Raw genomic sequence first — 23458 nt, 5'->3', positions numbered from 1 at the left:
CAATACAACATAATTGAGGTTAATCATACGAGGGAGTATAATCGCTATGATTCTTTCATAATTGCACATAACGTTAGGCAAGTGTATTATGCTCCCTATCCATTGCGGCAGAATAAGTCCGATTGGTGGGTTGTAATAAAAACTAAGCATGTAGGTAGGGTGGAAGTTGAGAATGTGTTAGATGTTGTATATCAAAACGATATCTCCAGTGTTCACCAAATAGTGGACGATCAGTTAGAAAATGATTTGGAACATCCTGAATACATATTGGAAGAAGTTGATAGAAATAAAGTAACAATTATAGAAAATGAGGACGAAGAATCAACTGATGAAATTCAAACAAGTGAGGACGAGGAATTCTCGGATGAGGAACAATACGTCGACGAGGATGAAAAAGTTAGTTTTTTAAAAGCACTCTCGTTTTATAACTAGTTTCTTATATGTTTCAATCTAAATATGTATTATATTATGCAGATGGCAGGCAAGGGTCAAGGTAACAATGACCCTACTAGTTCTCCGGGTCGAGAAAAGGCTAGGAAGGGAAAGAGGAGGGTAGATAATAATACTCCCTCTTTTCCACCCTCTTCAGAGATGCCTATGTATTATCCTCCACCACACGGCTATACTGAGTTGACACAGCATCCTGAGGCCTACACATTCATCCAGACACGGGTCTTCAATCTTAGGGCCATAGGACTATACATCCGGCATATAGTCCAGTTGCCTCATAGCCACGTAGATCGCAGCCATCTGCATCACAGCCACGTGGATCGCATCCATATATATCATAGCCACATGAATCACATCCATCCATATCACAACCACTCAGGTCACAACCATCAGTATCACAACCACATGGGCCGCATCCAGCTATGTCACAGTCACTGGGATTGCAACCATCTTCATCATCGACTCAATCTATTTCAGGTCTTCGCCTGTGAGACAGTAGCTCTGAGCCCCCTACACCATCTACACATGCCTCTGATACACATGCTGAGGATGATGATCCAGAGGCATTGCATTATGATCGCTATGGCAGGATCATCATAGTCCCTGAGGGTGACGGGTAAGAGTTATTTATTATTTTTGCGTCTATTGTTTTGTAATGTTTTTACTAATATATTCATGTGTTTTTATTGTTAAATTGAAGGTTCAAGTCGGGTAATCAAACTACGAAGATAATCACCAATGCCATCAAAAAGCTTTATGATGGCCCTTATGCGACTTGGACTGATTTCCCATTCTCGCTGAAAGAGCAAATTTTCAATCAGTTTAAGGTATAAATATTCTTTTAAGCAGTTTAATAATTTATATTTATGATGTTTCCATCTAATATTTAACTTTTGAAATGCAGATCAAGTGTGTATGGGAAGACCGCAATAGCGCGGAAGTGGCTGCAAATTTTCATCATAAAGCTCGCAAGAGATTGGCGGATTATTTCTCGGATGCTAGAAAGAAGAACAAGAGGCCTGGCTGGTGTCTTGAGCATTTATGGAATGATTTGTTAAGGCAATGGCTTACTGCAAGTTTCTTAGAGAGGAGAGAAAAAGGAAAGAAAGCTCACTCATCCGAGAAGGGAGGCTCCTTGCACACTGGGGGTGCTATCAGCCTGAGGACAATAAAAATAAGATTGGTAATTGCTTAAATTATTTTACTTTTCTAAGTATATCAATTCTATTTATTAACTAAATTAATTTATTTTCAGGAAAAGAAGTATGGGTGTCCAATGAGCCATTATGAGCTATTCAAGGAGACGCATATTGTAAAGAAGAAGAAAGATGGGGATGGAGATAGGTGGGTCGAGGACCGGGCGAAGACTGCATATCTAGGCTTTCAATTTTCTTTAAGTGTTATAATTTACTTTTATAAGAATTTTTAAAAACTAATTTAATTTAAAATAATATAGGGTCTCTACCAAAGTAACGTGGAGGAATTCATTCATAGTCAGCCATCTGGTGAATCGGGCGAGCCAAGCCAACCTTTGGACGAGGATTCTGAAAGAATATGGTTAGAGGTTGTTGGAGGTCCAAAATGGGGGAAGGTATATGTGTTTCCTACGAAAACATTCCATCGTTATAGGTGTGGAATGCAAGGAATAGGGACTTCCTCACAAGGTGAGGAACTTAATAGGGAGAGCCTCTCGGCTATGAGGGAGACAGTGACAAAGCTTACATCCGAGCTAGAAGCGGCCAAGGAAAGAGAAAGGCTTAGAGATGCTCAATTCCTTGGTATGCAAGCTCAGATCAGAACTCTCCTATCTACTGGAGCTTTTCCATTGCCTCGGTCTCATGAGTCATTGCCAGAGGATTGACCTCCATGTGATCGTTCCTCCCGTCCTCCCCGTGATCGTTCTTCCCGTCCTCCCCATGATCGTTCTTCCCGTCCTCCACAAGACCGTTCTCTATACCGTCTTGTAGATGAAAGTTCATCAGACGGTGATGGTGATGTAGTAGAAAATACCTATTGACCAATACTTTGATATAATTTGAACTAGACTAATAGAACTAGTTTTGAATTAGATTGAACAATTTTTAAATTGTTGTAATTAGTTTTTGCTTGGTTTTGGATTGTGATATTCAATTGAACTTTAATTTGTTAGTTTTAAAGTATTAATTGGATGTTTGGTTATTGTTGTTGTTGTTGTTGTTGTTGGATATTTGGTTGGATTTGTGGTAAATTAGGGGTTTTATGAGGTGAATTAGTGATTATTAGATGTGAATTAGGGGTATTGGTATGCTGTTTTTATTTGGCAGGTGGTGTAGCTACCAAAACAGGCATTTTATGCCAAAATTAAACCCAAAAAACTGACCAACTTTGGTCGGTAAATAATAATAAAAAAATTAAATTGCACATTACCAACCAATGTTGGTCGGTTAATGTACAATGAATTCCCAGAATTCAACATTACCGACCAACTTTGGTCGATTTTCTGCCTGCACTGTTCAGCTTACCAACCATTGTTGGTCGGAGTTTTAAAATTTTAGTTATTTTAAAAAAATATATTTTACATTACTGACCAAAGTTGGTCGATTTTTTTAAATTTTAATAATTTTTAAAAAACATATTTTCCAATACCGACCAAAGTTGGTCGGTATTAAAAATTAATAATTTTAATACACCGACCAACTTTGGTCGGTAAAATTAAATTAATAAAATAATATTCCGACCAATTTTGGTCGTTAAACCAATTACATTGTCAGATGGTCGTTTAAAGCATACCGACCAACTTTGATCGGCATACCCTTCCGACCTTCAAAATACCGTCCACACATAAATGGTCACGTTTTGGACGGTTATTGGCTTTTATCGACCAACTTTGGTCAGTTCTTTTGGACGGTTTTGCCCGGATTTTTAGTAGTGTCTTATCAATATTTGCGACTATTTTTCCAGCCCATTCGGTACTAGATACAATAATGTCACGACTCAAAATTCCTACCCTCGGGACCGTAATACTGCCCAATATTTTACTTGCAAGGCAAGCCAATGTTAGTTATATTTATTAACCAGTTTTAACAGTTCAAATTAAATGATAACAATAACAACCGAATAGCCTGAAATAAGATGATAAACAACTGAACAATGTAATCCAAATATAATCCTAGAAACTGGAGTCATGAATACATGAGCGTCTAGAGTACTACAGATAATAGTCTGAATAAACACAATTGTTTGAATCAAATAAATAGCAATGATGACATAGAAGTGGACTTTAGCATTGCCAATGTCGTGCAACTATACCTCAAGTCTTCATAGGTAGTTGGATCCGGGCAATCTCACTAAGCGTTGCTGGGACCAACTCTAGTATCTGCACAAATAATGCAGAGTGTAGTGACGAGGCTAAGGTGGTCCACTTAAAATAACTTGTACGCAACAATAATAATAATAGGAAAACAGGAAGTGAAAGTAAAGTAGTTAACGCATGAAAACAAACTCGAAATTCAACTACCAGAGACCCTAGAATAACATGTCTCATATCACAATAGCGAGGAAAATCCAACAATCACAAACAAGTACCACACATAAAATCCATTGCGGCGCGCAATCCGATCCCACCATATCATCATCTATCAATATCATAATTCGTTCTTATTCCATCATTTCAATTCATTACCTTTCAATTTCTATTGCGGCGTGCAACCGCTCCCCAAATAATTTTAATCAACATAAACAATTGAACAACCAAATTTATAAGATTTCTACATCAAGAAGGTAAATGTACAAGGCAATAATGAACCACATAATAATCAAAGAATCTCTAAAAACTCGAAGTCTCAACTTTACCAATTTATCGGTATCTGACAACTAAACAACTCACGTAAATAAAACAACATTATAGAATGCAACAATTGTTACAAAAATAATAGGACAAGTAAAACATGTGACAATTAAGGTATGCAAGTAAAGAAAGTAGGGGCAAGTAGCAAATAAGCATGGAGTCATATAAGGGACGGACAATTTAATACAAGAATAATTAAACGACAAGTAACAATTATGGCATAAAAGTCAAATAAAGCATGTAACAATTAAGGCATGAAGAAAGATATGTCATGAAATAACCAAAAACATGGAAACAAATATCATGACGACGTACATACAAATATACGTCATTTTCTCACATAATTCACATAAACACATAGGTCAAGGATTCCTAATTCCCTCAAGTCAAGGTTAGAACCAACACTTATCTCACTCCGTGAATCAAAGCTACGTAATTCAGGAGGATATGACAAGAAAGCTACGTAATTAAACCAGCACAAGTATATATAAATGTCACAACCCGAAATTTCCCACCGACGGGACCGTGATGGCGCCTAACATTTCACTTGCTAGGCAAGCCAATGTTAGAGAATTATTAAACCAATTCCTTATTTCCATTCAGTAATTAACAATAATTAACTATGATGAAATATAATAAGAGCAAAATATCATAAAAACTGTATTCATTACTATCACCTGGATCTGGAGTCACAATTCACGAGCATTCTAGAATTTACTACAAGTAATAGTCTGAAAGAAATGCAACTGCCTGGATGAAAGAAAACAGTAGGACATAAAAGATAGATGGGGACTTCAAGGTCTGTGAACGCCGACAAATCTACCTTGATTCTCCGGACAGCAGACCAATAACAAAATCTCGATCAACCTGAGCCGGTATCAAAATCTACACAGAAAGTACAGAGTGCAGAATCAGTACAACCGGCTCCATGTACTGGTAAGTATCGAGCCTAACCTCGACGAAGGAGTGACGAGGCTAAGGCAAGGCACCTTCAAATCAACCTGTATAATTTAACAGTGTATATACAAATAATAGAAATGAAGAACTAAACAGGAAATGTCGGGAGGGGAACATACTGAGGGGAATACAAGATGAAGAACTACAACAGAATGATTACCGGATCAGTCAATATACCATGAATCAACAGGAATAGTGAATACAGTAAAGAAAAATGCACGGCATCACCCTTCGTGATTTTAATCTCAATCTCACCATAAAAATCAATAGAAATAGCACGGCATTACCCTTCATGCATTAAGACTCATATCATGGCACGACATCACCCTTCGTGCATTAACACTCACAATATGGCACGGCATCACCCTTCGTGCATTAACACTCACAATATGGCACGGCATCACCCTTCGTGCATTAACACTCACAATATGGCATGGCATCACCCTTCGTGCATTAACACTCACAATATGGCATAGCATCACCCTTCGTGCATTAACACTCTCCCTTATCATAATGCAATGCATAAATAACAAGTACAAACCATACTTCAACATTTTGGTTCCATAATAGCTATGATACCAACTTTGAAATAGAAACTCAATTATCACCAGAAAATCCGTATGCATGATAAGAACGATAAATTGAACAACACTAGTATAACACGTAGCAATTAGGCATAAGAATGAGACAATATAAGAAAAACTGAGAAACATGGAAAATAGGTAAATTGGCGGCGCATAAGTATTCGTCACCTCACATATACGCCGCTCACATGAATTTCACTTAGCAAGTAATCTTAGGTTCCCAATTCCCTCAAGTCAGGGTTAGACACAACACTTACCATGCTCTTAATGTCACTTAATTCTCAATTACAGCTTTTCCTTTGGAATTCACCTCCAAACCACTCTTATCTATTCAAAAATGACTCAATAATATCAATTATTTCTTAAGAAATCAATTATATTATATAAATTAAATTTTCCCAAATTTTCCTCCAAGAAGTCGAAAACTTGACCCCGGGCCCGCATGCTCAAAACCTGAGGTTCGGACCAAAATGCGTTTACCCATTCACCCCCGAGCCCGAATATGTAATTAGTTTTGGAATCCGACCTCAAATTGATGTCTAAATCCTCAAATTTCAAAATTCCTAAGTTCTACCCAAAAATCCTAATTTCACCATAAAAATTCTAGATTCTAGGTTGAAATCTTGTTATAAGATATAAAAGATTGAAAGAAAAGAATTAGGAATTACTTACCTATGATTTGGGGAAGATTTGGTCTTTGAAAAATCGCCTCTTAAGGTTTAGGGTTTTGAAAATATGAAAAATGGATGAAAATTCCCGTCTAAGTCCCTTTTACTCAGCTGCAGGTGTCGCAATTGCGACCTAAGTTTCGCAATTACGACCTGAGCTTCGCAAATGCGAAGCTCGCAAATGCGAAGGAACACTCGCAATTGCGATGCCCTTCATAGTCCCGCTACCTTCGCAAATGCGAGGAAAGTGTCGCATTTGCGACCACTGATTCTTCGCAAATGCGACTAAATGAACGCATTTGCGATCACTGCCCTTCCCCGACTCCCTTCGCAAATGCGAACGAAAACTCGCAAATGCGAAAACTATTGGCCCAGCTTCTCTTTGCATTTGCGATGAGAAGCTCGCAAATGCGAACCTCTCAGAGGTCGTAATTTCCATGCCTGATCTCGCAAATGCGAGATCAGAGGCCTGCAATAATATCAGATGCCCAACAATGTTTTCCAAGCCAAATCTCACTCCGTAGCCTATCTGGAACTCACCCGAGTCCCCGGGGCTCCAAACCAAACATGCACAAAAGTTTAATAATATCATACGAACTTGCTCGCACGATCAAATTGCCAAAATAACAGCTAGAACTACGAATTTAGTACCAAATCAAATAAAATTCTCGAGAACACTTTAAAATTACTATTTTCTCAACTGAAGGTCCAAATCATGTCAAATCAACTTCGTTTCTCACCAAATTTCTCAAACATGTCTTAAATATCATAATGAACCTGTACCGGACTACGGAACCAAAATACGGACCCGGTACTAACAATGCCGAACATCAATCAATTCTTAAAAATAATTAATTTTCAGACTTTTAATTTTTATCAAAAATTCAGAGCGTGAGCTAGGGACTTTTAATTCCCAGGTCCCATAATTCGATACAGACCTACCGGGATAGTCAAAACATGGATCCGGGCCCGTTTACCAAAAATATTGACCAAAGTCAACTAAAATCAACTTTTAAGGCATAAATTCTTGTTTTCATCAATTTTGAACATAAATGCTTTCCGAAAACCTGCCCGGACTGCACACGTAAATCGATGATTCGAGTTATATTATGGTTGCATGACATAAGATGACCTTTTGGATCATCACAATAAAGTAGCAATAATAACAAGAATGATAAAATACTAACTGGGAGGGGGCATGTGAAAAGGGGAAGATATAGTAAATACGACAAGTTGTAATGACCGGGCCAGTTGTGTTTAGTGTATTAACCCTGATCCCCTATTTATTGTCTCCTCTATGTTATATTATTGTTGCATGACATGCCGGGGTGCTTGGTTTCGGGTGCGGGAAAGTTTAGGAGTAAAATGGTACACATAGTACCTAAGTTGGAGGTTTAAGTTGTAAACGTTTACCGTAGTTTGACTTGTATGAAGACGACTCCGGAATAGAGTTTTGATGGTTCCAATAGCTCCGTATGGTGATTTTAGATTTAGGAGCACGAACTGATGTGGATCCCGATTTTGGAAGCTGGAATAGATCCATAATATCATTTATGACTTGTGTGGAGGTCCGCATGTCGTTTTGGCGTGAATTGGCGAAGTTAGGAAAATTAAGGTTTGGAACATTTGGGAAGTTTGACCGGGAGTTGAATATATTGAAATCTGGGTCGGATCCCGATTTTGGAAGCTGGAATAGATCCATAATATCATTTATGACTTGTGTGCTAAATTTGAAGTCAATCGGAGTTGGTTTGCTATGAATTGACATTGGTTTTGAAATTCGGAAGTTCATAGTTCATAGGCTTGAATTTGGGTTGTGATTCATAGAATCGATGTTGTTTGATGTTAATTTTGGCCTCAAGTAGGTCTGATATGTGTTTTGGGACTTGTTGGTATATTCGGACGGGGTCCCGTGGGCCCCGGGGTGAAACAGATTGAATTCGGATCAAATTTGGACTTGTTGGATTGCTGAAGTTTCCAGCTTCTGGTGTCATTGCACTTGCGGAGGGACTGGTCATAGGTGTGGACTCGCAAAAGCAAGCATTTGGTCGCAAAAGTGAGGCTAGCCTTGCCCAGCTGGGATCGCAGGTGCGAGGAGGTTTCCGCATGTGCGAGTCCGCAGATGCGGTGAAGTGGTCGCAGATGAGGAAGGGGTCAAGTTTGGTCGGTCATCGCCGAGGCGGAGAATATATGCAGGAGCGCACACGCAGGTGAGAGATTTTGTCCGCAGAAGTGGAACCCCCTGAGCTTAAGTGGAATCTGCACCTGCGATGGGATTTTCACAGGTGTGGCATCGCAGATGCGATGGAAGGTTCGTATAAGCAAATTCGCTGGTCAGAAAAGAGGGATTTTCGAGGATTTGATTCATAATCCATTTTTTGACTTAGAGAGCTCAGTGGGAGGTGATACTTCAAGGGGTTTTCAGAGAGATCATTAGGGTAAAGAATTCTAACTTGGTTTTGGTTAATGTATATGAATCTTTTGATAATTTCATCATTTAATTAGTGTTTGGAGTTGAACAATTGAGGCAAAATGATAGAAACTTCTTAGGCTAAAATTTGAGGATTTGAAAGGCGATTTGAGGTCGAATTTGAGCAATTCTTGTATGGTTGAACTCGTTATCAAATGTATTTTCCTATTTTGTAATTTGTGGGGTTTTGAGGCGCGAGCTTGGGTTGACCTTTTGGGTTGTCTTTTTAATTCTTTGCAAAGATCGTAATTTAATTGTTTGAATTAGTTTTCTATAGTTTATATTTATAGTATGAAGTTGTTTTGGCTAGATTCGAGCCGTTCGGAGTTGGATCATCAAAGGAAAGGCCTACTAGTGGATTGATTTAGCGTGATTTGAGGTAAGTGACTTGTCCAAGTTTGTGTGAGAGAATTACTCCTTAGTATTGGCGTTGTTCGTGATAATTGTGTTGTGTGGAAGCCGTGTACGTAAGATGACGAGTATGTACATGGGCTAAATGTGGAAATTTTCGGTTTTAGCTACGTAGATTCCTTTCATGACCTATTTGAGTTGTCTTAATATGTTGTCTTCATCATCATTAGTATAATTTCACATGCTCTACTTGTCTTATCTCTTACTTGCTAATTTCTCTGTTCTTGTTTCCTTTATTCCGTATTCATTATTTAACCGTTGAACTCTTTACTTGAAGTTGACATTCTCGAAATATCTTGTTGTGGAATTAGTATTGAGTTACAAAGGCCGTGATTCCTATTGAGGCAAAGTGTTAAGTTGTGAAATATCATTCTATTGAGTTATTCACTTCCGGTTATTATTATGTACATTGTGGTTGAGCCGTGGGCTCCTTATTGTGAAATTTTGTTATTGTTTGATTTCTATGGCAAGTTGTGATGTTGGAAACTTGAGGTACGATCTGTGATACGTTGTGATAGTGATACGCATGTGGTGGTATAAGATTTTGGGGTTGAAACGCATGCGATGAGATAAGGTGCGCTTGATACGCGTGGCTAGTAGGGGAACTACTAGAAGTCATGCAATGTGATAAGGTGGGCTAAAATGCGGGATGCTATTTCGGAAAAATAATTTTCAAAACTAAATGTAAAGGCTCCCTCGGTGATATAAGAAAAGATTGTGAATTATTTCAGTGACTTGAGACTACGAGGCGGTACCTCGGTAGAGACTCTTGTTGTTCCTCTGCTACATCACTTGTGTTTGGTCGTTGTTTTCCTTGCCTTAACATTTCCTTGCTTTCTTCCATGGTGTATCACCTGCCTTGATTCTATGTAGTTAAATTTTGCTCTATCCCTTACTTGTTTCATTTCCGTTGTTGTTATTATTATTATTGCACTGTTAAACTATTTGTACAGTTTTTCTTATTTATTTTCAGCAGGGTCCAGACCTGATCTCGTCACTACTCTATCGAGGTTAGGCTTGGCACTTACTGGGTACTGTTGTGGTGTACTCATGCTACTCTTCTGCACATCGTTTTGTGCAGATCTAGGTACTTCCTATTAACCCAGGCATTAGCTAGTGTTCTGCTGCGGAGACTTCAAGGTATACCTACCGGCGTCTTTATTCATTATCTTTTCATATATAGACATTGATGTATAGGATTATCAAATATTTCTACTTAGAGCTTGTGACTTGTATCTTGCCGGAACTCGGGAGTTGTATATGTTGAGTTGCAAAGTTGTTTTTATAAAGTTGTTGAGTTGAGACTTAATCATTATTTAAGTCATTTCGCATGTTTGTTGGACTTACCTAGTCTTAAAGACTAGGTGCCATCACGATATTCTACGAAGAGAAATTAGGGCCGTGACACAAGTATGAAATCATGAAATAACCAAGTAAATCACCAACATCGGAAATCAGTCAAATCGATGATATGAAAAATAGCACGGCATCACCCTTCGTGCTTTTACTCTCGTCCTCACCATGCAATAATATGAATATAATGGCACGGAATCACCCTTCGTGCTTTTACTCTCGTCCTCACCATGTAATAATATTATGAATAAAATGGCACGACATCACCCTTCATGCTTTTACTCTCATCATTACCATGTAATAATAATATGAATGAAATGGCACGGCATCACCCTTCGTGCTTTTACTCTCGTCCTCACCATGTAATAATATGAATGCGAATAATTAATAATGCGGGAAGTAATTTAACTTCAAATATGTGCCATGAAATCAAACTTCAACTTCCAAAATGTTCAACATCTTTAAAATAAGCAATAAATACGAAACAAATAATCAAAGAAGTAATAGTCTAACCTATACATGGATAACATAATTTAACAGAACAATATAATACAAAGAAATAATTTTCACACGCATGTTTTGACCCAATGACAACGCATAAGTACTCGTCACCTCACATATATATTGACCCCACACATAAAACACGTAGAAAATAGATCAACAAGTCCTAATCCTTCATGTCAAGGTTAACCATGACACTTATATCACTCCACAACCAAATCAACCGCCACTTTTCCTCTAGAATTTGCCTCCAAACCAATAAAATCTAACCAAATATAGTTCAAATAATTCAAAATAAGCTTTAAAAACTACCCACGAATGAAACCGATTCAATCTTAATATTTTTGGAAAAGTCAACCCCAGGCCCGCTTGGTCAAAACCCGAGATTTGCACCAAAACCCGATTACCTATTCACCCCAAGCCCAGTTATGTGATTAGTTTCGAAATCCGATCTCAATTTGAGGTCTAAATCTCAATTTCTCAAAATTCTCAACTTCTACCTAAATCCCTAATTTCTATCGTGAAAAAGTATGGATTAATGGTTAAAATCAATAGGTGTTTATGAAAATGTAAGAAATCAAGTTAAAATATAATAACCTATGAAGTTGGGATGAAAAGCCTCTTCAAAATCGCCTCTAGGCGAAGCTCAAACATGAAAATGGTGAGAAATGGGATAAATTCTGACTTTGGGATATTTTAAATCACTAGGCGTCAGGCCTTCTTCGCATTCGCAAAGGGCCTGATGCGATCACGAAGAATAGCGGTCTGAGTGGCCTTCGCGTTCGGGATGGCTTGTCCCCCCGCCCTTCACATTCGCGTAGTGTACATGACCGCCTCCCCCCAGAATCCCATAAACCTTCACGTTCGCGAGAGGATGGTCACGTTCACGAAGGGTAAGTCTTCTAATGTTGCGCGTTCGCGACTATGCCATCGCATTCGCGATGAAGAAATCCACCCCAATCCCAAGTTCCCCTTCACGATTGCTAGAATAGCTTCGGGATCATGAAGCACAATGCACCAGACATCACGAATAGTGAAAAAACAGCAACTTTCTAACTTCAAAATAGTCTGTAGCCTATCCGAAATTCACCCGAGTCCCTGGGGCTCCAAACCAAACATGTACACAAGTGTAACAACATCATACGAACTCGCTGGCATAATAAAAATACCAAAATAATACTTAGAACTCCGTTTTGCACCAAATTTTGCAGATAAATCTTAACTAGTAAAATGAACCTATACCATGTTTCGTAATCGAAATCTAAACTCGGTAGTAATAAAGTCAACCTATGGTCAAATTTTAAAAATCTTTAAACATTCAAATTACTATTTTTCAACAAATCACGTTAAATCAAGTTAGGGACTCCCGAATTTAATTCCGGGCATACGCCCAAGTCCAAAATCACAATACGGACCCACCATGATCATCAAAATACCGATTCTGGTCCGTTAAATCAATCCTTAAAAATACACTGACTGCGTCCGCAAATCGAAAAACACTAAATGGAGCTAATTCAGGTCTCGGAACACTAAAATAAGTTCGAGAACTCAGAATGACTTATCGGTCTATCACAATGATGATACCAAGTGTTATACAAGAAGCAGCTACAGTCGTTTTTCAATTTCAGTTTCGCCGCCTAATGATTTTCGATAATTCCCTGTTTGTGTGGTTTTAGTTTATGAGGAACCAAGACCTTATTTACTCTTCTTCTATGTCCAGGTCCTTATAATACGTGGCCAGCAAGAATAACATGGATTTAGCCTAATACTTCATCCTTATATATTATCCAGATTTATTTTATTCCCCAGCTAATATGTACGCATGTAAATAGGTCCAAAAATCACTTAAATAACTCACATCACACACTTTATATTCCTCAATATACAAATAATATTGTTTTTACATGTAAATACATATTTAGGCACACACATGTAAATAATAATTATAATTATCTCTATAACTTTATTAGAATAACTCTAATTAAGACATTAACTCAAGAGTCCTTTAAAAGGAGTATCTATAATGTTATTTGCACGTATTCCACCATCTCAACAACTTCATAGGATTACTTGACAAAAACATCACAGTTATAAAGCAAATAACGAAATTTACAGGGCATGACAATCCTGGACCGGTGTAATAACATGCTAAAGTGTAGTCATTTGTAAAGTATGCTATCATAGCTCGAAGCAATTCTATCAGAAGAATAGCAATTATCAAGTTTGTTCAGGGAATTAGCCTCTTTGTAACCTCAAATATGGCTCAAATAGTTCACAACAATGATACAAATATGAGAAATATTATAGCTTAAAGCTTAATAGTCAACTCTAGGCATATCATAGCCTAAGCACTACCCCGAGCATGGATAAATTACCTGGTGCTCACATATGGGCTCAAACCCCACACATGCGCAGCCATAGCACGTAGCAATCACATATAACTCAGGCAACTAGTACCTCAACCAAGTTTAGATAGGATACTTACCTCAAGCAAGTAAAATGTACTACCGAGCAAGTCAAACAATACTCTATAAGTTCTATCCCACACAAATCGACCTCCGAACGACTCGAATAACTGACACATCCTTCTGTAACGACCCGACCGGTCGTTTCGGGAGTTATTGCCATGTTTCCCCCATTTCTATTTTCTTTATACTCTTAAGCTATATTATGATATACCAGGTTAGTTGGTTCGGGCCCGGATTGGTTTCGGAATGGAATGAGACACTTAGTCTCTTATTTAGAACCTTAAGTTGGAAAAGTCAACCGGATATTGACCTATGTGTAAACGATCTCGAATTTGAATTCCGATGGTTCCGTTAGCTCCATTGGGTGATTTTGGACTTAGGAGTGCGTCCGGAATATGATTTGGAGGTCCGTGGTAGAATTAGGCTTGAATTGGCGAAATTTAAAAATTTGGCGATTTCGGTCGGCAGTGGAAAATTTGATATCGGGGTCGGAATGGAATTTCAGAAGTTGGGATAGGTTCGTAGTATCATTTGTTATGTGTGTGCAAAATTTGAGGTCATTCGGACGTGGTTTGGTTGGTTTCGGCATCGATTGCCGAATTTGGAAATTTAGAAGTTCTTAGGATTGACTCCGAGGGTAATTTGATGATTTGATGTTGTTTTGAGTGATTCGAAGGTTCGACTAAGTTTGTATGTTGATATATGACTTGTTGGTATTTTTGGCTGAGGTCCCGAGGGCCTCGAGGTGATTCCGGGTGGTTAACGAATTTGTCGAAGTTGGAAAATGCAGCTGAAGCTGCTGTTACTGCCATTTTTGCACCTGCGGAAGAAAGAGTCGCAGGTGCGAGGCCGCTCGTGCGCGTGGGGAGTTCACAGGTGCGGGAAATGCTGGGCTAGGCAGGTTGCGCAGGTGCGAGTTTCAGGTCGCATATGCGAGCCCGCAGGTGCGAAACCTGGGGCGCAGATGCGGAAAGGGGGATGCTGGGCAGGCTTCACAGAAGCGGAGTATGAGTGCGCAGGTGCGAGAATTTTCTGCGCAGATGCGAAAAAATGTGAGGCCAAGGCTGGAGCACATTCGCGAAGGATTTAGCCGCACCTGCGAGCCCGCATGTGCGAGGCCTGGAGCGCAGGTGCGGAAGCTGGGGAATTAAGAGGAGTTCGCGGATGCGGTACCTTGACCGCAGGTGCGGTCCCACAGGCGCGGAAAAAGAGCCCGCAGGTGCGAAAACCTGGGCAGAAACCATAAATAGAACGCGAATTTGATTTATTTTCACCATTTTCAAGTCGGTTTGTGAAGCTTTTGGAGTGGTTTTTGAAGGGTGATTCAAGGGCTATCAGTGAGGTAAGTTGCTTGAGCCGTAATACTTTTATATATGGTAATTTTCCATTGTTTAGTCATTGTAATTAGCGAAAATGAGGGGTTAGGGCTTGGAATTTGTGGAGAAATAATATAAGGATTTGAAGGACCAAACGATGTCGGATTTTGATGAATTTGGTATGGTTAGACTCATGAGTAAATGAGCTATCTAGTTTTATAAATTTTGTCAGATTTCGAGATGTGGGCCCGGGGGCCGGGTTTGAGCCAATTTTTGGATTTTGGTCTAATTTTGTAGCTTTTCCCTTGGAATTCATTCCATTAGCGTATATGGATGGTATTGTACTGATTGTGAATAGATTTGGAGCATTTGGAGGCCGAGTCCAGAGGCAAGAGCATTGCGGGGTAGAGATATGACCGGTTCGAGGTAAGTAACGATTGTAAATCTAGTCCTGAGGGTATGAAATCCTGGACTTTGTATCATTCTACTATTTTTAGTGACGCACATGCTAGTGACGGGCGTGTGGGCGTGCACTATTGGGGATTGTGACTTGGTCCATCCCGTAGCAACTGTAAAGTTGCATAATTTGTTGAAACTATATGATACTTATATGTTTTAGAAAGAGTTTCTGTAAATTGGGTTGAATGCCATGTTTGGGCCTTGTGCCAGTGTTGTTTGGACCCTTAGGGGCCTTTTCTTACTATCCTCTCATTGTTTTCGATTGAAAATGTATACTCAGTCATGGTTATACTTGTTTACTACATAACTTAGTTTTATGACTCTATTTTGATGCATATAAATGTTGTTTTGGGCGGAGCACCCTATTTTACTGAAATGCCCGAGTGGCTTGAGAGGTTTATGACTGAGTGAGGCCGAGGACCTAATTTGTGAGGATATTTATGGGATCGGGCTGCATGCCACAGCATGTTGCATATTTATGGGATCGGGCTGCACGCCGCAGCATGTTTGATATCGGCCGAGGGCCTGATTGTGAGGATGAGTGTGGATCGGGGCTGCCCGCCAGCATCATGCTTTATTATTATAGCACGTGAGTTGTACGTGCAGCACGTGAGTTGGCCGTACATATTATAGTGCTTGGGCTGAAGGAGCCCCTCCGGAGTCTGTACACACCTGCAGTGAGCGCAGGTACCTACTGAGTGCGAGTGACAAGTGTTGAGTGACTGGGAGGCATGAGTGATTGTGAGGTATGCTCGAGTGGCAATAGTGATTGTAAGGTATGCCCGAGTGGCACGAGTGAATGTGAGGTTTGCCCGAGGGGCTGTATATGAGTGATGTTTTGCCCGAGGGGTTGTTTATGATTTCATCATTTTGCTCACCTTTGCATTTTTCCTCTGTTTGAATACTGTTGAAACATATCTTTAAATGATTTTTACTGGAACTGGGTTTAAACGAGATATTTTGATTCAAATCCTGATTTTAAAAGCATGTGATATTTTACTGAGATTTCCTGATATGAATGTTATATGATTTATTGTTCGTCACTACTGCTCAATATTTATTTATTGTTGTTACATACTGAGTTGGCGTACTCACGTTACTCCTTGCACCTTGTGTGCAGATCCAGGTGTAACTGGACACGGTAGCGGTTGTTGATTATTTTGGTTGCAGATTTTCTCAGGGATAGCAAGGTAGCTGCTTGGCGACCGTAGCCCCTGCTCTTCTCCCTCTTATCTTCCTCTAGTTGTATTTAGCTATTTTCCAGGCTGAGTTAGCCTTGATATTGTTAGACAGATTGTAGTAGATGTTCATGATTAGTAACACCCCGATGTCGGGCTTTTCCTTCCGCACTATTGTTTTGATTTGAACTCCTTTGCAAAGGTTTTTATGTTAAATAGCACTGAAATTATCTTTGAAATGACAATATCGGTTTGTTTTGGTAATGAGTCGGCTTGTCTAGTTCCACGATAGGCGCCATTACGACAGGGGTTTGTTTGGGTCGTGACACCTTCATACATAATCATTCTGCAAGAAATACTTCAAAAAATCTTCTGTGCCACATAGCAAAATTCGGACATCAGCAGTCGATCAACAAGGCAAGTACCACACTACCAATGAAGCATCCATAAATCAAAACACAAGGCACCTTCTGAAATGTGCAACCTTCTTAGTTAATACCCAATAGTACTAGCATTCATCTAAACATCTGAGACCATCCATAATGTCTAAAATTCATGACCTTCCCTTCAAAGCTGAACCGCAACCTAGTACATGAAAACTTTAATCCCACTGGACGCACCACATCTATCATGCAATTATATGAAAACACGAGAACCCCATTATCAAATTTAAGTCATAAGTAGAATACATACTTGATCAGTCAGAAACCTTCTACTTAATCCCATCCAAGAGAAACTCACAATACGCAACATACTCCTCATGCCGGTAGAAAATATCCATTCCATGTCGTGGTAGAAATCATCGAGAACTCTATGAAACCCATTTGCACATAACCAAGCCATCAGAACTGAATTTCTCTAACTCAATCAATTCATGCATGCCGCCAAAACTCAAGAATATTTTCACAAAATGCCGGTAACGCTTTTCACATCATAAGAACCAACAGAATCGATCATTTCCATTACCATGCCGATCTAACCCACTATCAAGCTGATCTATTTCTTCGAGATCCTAGCATGAAACCACATTTTCCTAAAGCTCATAAGCCACTGTGTTACCATTTAAACACTCAAAATACTGCATCCAAGATACCCACTATTAAGAGACCTTATGTGAATCTAAAACCGTTTCCTTTACCTTTCTGATACTGAAATGTAGAATCCATAATGATATAGAAATACCGCGAGTACCAACATCCTCCGACGCCAATCTCAGGTCTTAGCCACTCACAAATCTAGAAATTCCTCAAATACCATATACAAATCTTTAACCCATTAGAACCTTCTCGAGAGTCATCCACCCCATATCTCAAATGCACCGCCCAACAAGCTGAATGATATGTGCACCATTATCACATCCACACCCAAAGAAGTAACCTCATCCTAAGACAACCGAGTAAATCCTTACTCCATGCACACTACATCATTCACGAATGACCAACTGAAACCATTCCATGATCTCCATATACTCATTAAGTGTAAAACATCCTGTATCTAGAAATTTCCTTACTCGAGTCATCCTCGATCACAATCTCTACAAGTTATAACTGATCCACAACATGCCTCAGACGAAAACCAATACAACGCACAACTATGCAATTTGGTCGTCGATAGTAGGCTCCCCCACTTGGCTCAAGGCCATAGAACAAACATCTGATAACCCAAAATACCTTTGCTTCACAGATGCCACGATCTCGCACCAAAATTCAGCTAAATCCTTCATGAACTCATATGCCACTAATCATATAATACCTCAACTCATCTGATAAACTCACAGTCGTCCTCGTGACAATTAATCCAACTTCCTCAAGCGATCCAAACTCAAATTGCAATGCACATAACCCACTGGCAGAAAGAAACTCCCACATAATCATCATAAGAATCATACACCCTAAGAACATCCCGTAGGAGATAACCCTCATGTTAGCCTCAAACTAGCATCACTCTATGCCCTTCCACGGCCACAACTACTATGCACTCACTTAATCTTCTTGAGTCTGAACTCATCAATAAGACATGGGAATCTACTTCATTCCACAAATGAATAACATTAAAAAATCTCTCAAAACACTCATAACTCAAATATGAATAACACATCCACAGAAATCGAGCATTCATAGTGCTTTCACATCCCAAGCAAAAATTTCCCATCATATCAAAATCATTTGAACACATCCCACAGTCACAACATACACATTATATAGCTATCCAACCACTCACCGAGCTGTAAATCCCACTTTTAGGGACACCACCGTACATATAAGTCCAACAAACGCATACTCAAATAACTAAAACCATCGAGCCCAAGCTGCGATCAAAACCCGGCCTCAAGTCCTCCAGACTGGCCCATCACAAAAACATAGCAAACACATCTCGCATCTCATCCATGGAGCCACAAGCCATCGATGCACAGCTAATACCAAACGCTCGGCATAAAACACAAATGAGTGGAAGGAATTTCAAGAGATACGCTTCAAACTGAATCAATGCAGCACGATAAGAAAAGAAAGATGGGAAGTTTATCCTAAAGGCCTTGTAGCCTCCCAGTCAACAGAATTCCTTACCCAGTCTCCTATTTTTAAAGACAAATAAAAATAGAGTCAAACCTTTCTTTGACTAGGGATTCAAATAAAAGGTGACTTGGAACACCAAAAATTAATTCCAAGTGGCGACTCTGAACATCAGAATAATCCATATTTCAAAAATGTCACTTTAATTGAAAAAACTCTTTAACCCACAACAATCCATAACATATATAACTCTTTTGGAGTAGAAAAGGGGTGTGACAAATATTTTAGAAAAGCATGTTCCAGTAAGTTAAATACCTTTTCAAGACTCGGAGCATGAGTTCAACCAGAAGAATGTAGATGATTTGGCCTCTCACAACCGTGCACTACTTGCATCAACAGATAAAGGAAGGTTGGATCCGACACACCTTAGTATATCTTGAATATTCAGTCCAGGGTTGTTTAGCACCAACTGACTAAAAATATATCCCTTTTTTTCTCTAGTCAAGTGACTAAAAGTAAAGTGAAATACATGCCCATAATCAATCACTTAGTATAACGAATAAGAAAGATGGACTTGTATGAATTATAAAAGTCAATTGGCTGATAACAAAACTACACAAGACCTGGAAAGTTTTTGCTTTACCAGAATTTTATTTTGGAGCTCCAAGTATACTATTCAAGCAACTCAAAGTTCAGCACATCAATGGATTAATGGACAAATTTCACCCTATTTACAAACTACTGGAGTACTAAAGTACCATTGTATACAGTCGAAATTGATTTCGGCCTTCGCACGATTGATCGAGATGAGATCATAATGGACCAAAGGAAGACTTCGTAATATCGAGATGGGTTCCGAAGATGGCACGAACGAACTTCAGATTTTAGGTACAGGTCAAACACCGAGTTCGAAGTCATTATCGAGCTCGAGTCTGAATCGAACTATGATGAGATGTTATGGAATCGAGCTTAAGGGGAAAAGGCCAACCGATACCGAGCCCGAGTCATTACCGGACCCCGAGTCGGCATCGAGCTCAAATCCGCATCGAGCTCTAAAAATGATGCCGACCAACACCGAGTCCGATCAAGCTTGAGCTCATAGACAAGAGCCGTTGCAAACGCACTAAGGGAGAGACTCTCGGCGGGAATTAGGGAAAAGCTGATTTATCAATGGTTCCCCACTATGTATTTTTAATTATATCTAAAGTAGGATCCTTCACTATAAAGAGGATGGCTACATCTCTGTAAAGGGCAAGTTTTTATATACATTGTAACTGAGATATCATACACTCGTATATTGAAGAGTTATCCTTTTTTAGCTTCATAAATTGATTCATCTTGCTTAATCTATAGATCATCTTCTTCCCAACTTTACTTACTTTACATTCTCTGCAGTCAACACTCGATATTTCTATTCATCCTTATGATTTGTGTCAAGTTATACAACATACCCTTAGAACTACATATAAATTTAACTCTATCCGTTTTTCGGGTAAACAGTTTGGAGCCCACCGTAGGGCTAAGGATAACAGTGGTTATTTAGTACGAATCTGCTAAACACACCCTCTTACACTTTTTGTTGAAAGTATCTTTGATTTCGAATTAGCAACAACGAACTCTCAATTAATGGCCTTACCTATCGACATCGGAGCTGGCCTTCAAGGAGAAAACAACAACTTAACAACCAGGGCCGAAAGGACGCTTGTCGATGTCGTTGGGGCCTGATTCGAAGTACCATTAGATGTTAATTCACATGTGGCTATTGAGTAGAACCAACGTTCTGAGCCTGAAAATAGCATTCATGGTGGTACTCGATCTGCACCTCGAGACACCCATAACGTTGAGGAAAACAAAATCAGCTTGCGCATGATTTTCAAAATGTTGCAAGCTCAACATGTAGCTATAGCTCAGTTGCAGAGTCAAACACAGGTACCGAGCAGACCGGAGCCCAGTCCACACCGAGAAATCACCCATAGAACGGAGCCAGCTGTAGTACGGTCAAATGAGCAAGAATCGGGGACTAATCCCGAAATTGTTAAGATGTTCGAAGAACTGACAAAACGAATAGAATCAGGAGAAAAGAGGATCGAAGAAAACAACAAAAAGGTGGAAACGTACAACTCTAGGGTTGATTAGATCCCGGGGGCACCCCTGATATTGAAAGGCGTAGATTCCAAAAATTTCGTACAGAAACCTTTCCCTCCGAGCGCGGCCCCTAAACCAATCCTAAAGAAATTTCGCATGCCCGAAATTCCTAAGTATAATGGGACGACCGACCCCAACGAACATGTCACCTCTTACACATGTGCCATTAAAGGAAACGATCTAGAAGATGGTGAGATCAAATCTGTATTATTGAAACAATTCGGTGAAACCTTGTCGAAGGGGGCAATGATATGGTATCATAATTTACCATCTAGCTCTATTGATTCTTTTGCTATGCTTACAGATTGTTTTGTAAAAGCACATGCCAGGGCCATAAAAGTTGAGAACCGGAAGTTGGACCTATTCAAGGTAAGACAAAAGGATAACGAGAAGCTAAGAGAATTTGTATCTTGTTTCCAAATGGAACGAATGGATCTACCACTAGTCACAGACGATTGGGCCGTTCAAGCTTTCTTTCAAGGTCTGAACGAACGGAGCTCGATGGCTTCACGGCGGCTGAAATATAACCTGATCGAATACCCAGCTATTACTTGGGCCGATGTGCACAATCGGTATCAGTCTAAAATAAGGGTCGAAGACGACCAGTTGGGTTCCGGGTCCGGTTTTAAAAGTGATATCGATCGAGAACCAAGGTGAAGTAAGGATCGATATCGGCCATACAATGGAGATCGTCGGGGTAGCAAACTTTCACATAACCCCGTATGAGGCAAAAAGAGAAATGATCAAAGCCAAGGATCTCGGGGACTGATGAATACAAATGAGTTCGATAGGCATACCGGACCTAAGGAAGCACCACGGCTATCGAAGTATAACTTCAGCATCGATGCATCTACCATCGTATCCGCTATTGGACGCATCAAGGACACTAAATAGCCTCGACACATGTAAACCGATCCTGCCTAGAGGAACCCTAACCAAATGTGTGAATATCATGGCGCCCATGGGCACATAATGGAAGATTGCAGGCAACTAAGAGAGGAGGTAACCCGATTATTCAATAAAGGGCACCTTCAAGAATTTTTAAGCGACAAAGTCAAAAACCATTTCAAAAACAGGGATTTCGGTTAACAAAACGAACAGGAAGAACCACAGCACATCATCCACATGATCATCGGTGGCGTCGATACCCCCACAGGGGCCGGTACTTAAACACACTAAGACATCGGTTATGAGAGAAAAGCGATCTCGAACTTGGGATTACGCACCCATAGGAACCTTGTCCTTTAATGATGAAGATGCAGAACGAGTCATGCAACCTCGCAACGATGCACTGGTAATATCCGTACTTATGAATAAAACTAAAGTTAAGCGTGTGTTAATTGATCCAGGTAGCTCGGCCAACATTATTAGATCAAAGGTTGTAGAATAGCTCGGTCTACAGGACTAGGTCGTACCCGGACCCTGGTTCTAAATGGACTCAATATGGCATGTGAAACTACCAAAGGCGAGATAATTCTGCCGATAAACGTGGCCGGGACTATCCAGGAAATAAAGTTCCACGTAATAGAAGGAGATATGATATACAACGCCCTTTTTGGAAGGACATGGATCCACAATATGAGAGTTGTACCTTCGACCTTCAATGAGGTTCTTAAATTCTCAACATCGGAGGGAATCAAAATAGTGTACAGGGAATAACCGGCCGCAAGGGAAATGTTTGCTGTCGAAGAAGGAATTCTGATGTCCTCACCTTCGTCAACAAAGGGGTCAGACTCAAAAGGGAAACGAGATGCCAAATAGCAATCACAGACGTCAGCTTCAACCCAACCAGAAATTCAGAAGATTGATGAAGATAATGATCAAAGGACCCCTCGAGCCTTCGGGGTTCCCGATGATTCCGATGCTACCCAATCAACGATTGAAGAGTTGGAGCAAGTCATACTAATCAAGCATTTTTCCGAACAAAAGGTATACCTGGGAATGGGATTAACCCCCAAACTCAAGAAAAGGCTTATTCAATTTCTTATCGATAACATAAATTATTTTTCTTGGTCCCATTTAGATATAACAGGGATCCCACCGGATATAACAATGCATCGGCTAAGCCTGGAGCCTAGGTTCAAATCGGTAAAGCAAAAGAGAAAACCCCAATCCGAGATAAAGCACTCATTCATAAAGGACGAGGTAACTAAACTTCTCAA

This window comes from Nicotiana tomentosiformis, chromosome 8, assembly GCF_000390325.3.
Source record: "Nicotiana tomentosiformis chromosome 8, ASM39032v3, whole genome shotgun sequence".
In the NCBI taxonomy this organism is placed as follows: domain Eukaryota; kingdom Viridiplantae; phylum Streptophyta; class Magnoliopsida; order Solanales; family Solanaceae; genus Nicotiana; species Nicotiana tomentosiformis.
The sequence above is the reverse complement of the archived record's forward strand: the minus strand, read 5'-3'. Positions refer to the sequence as shown.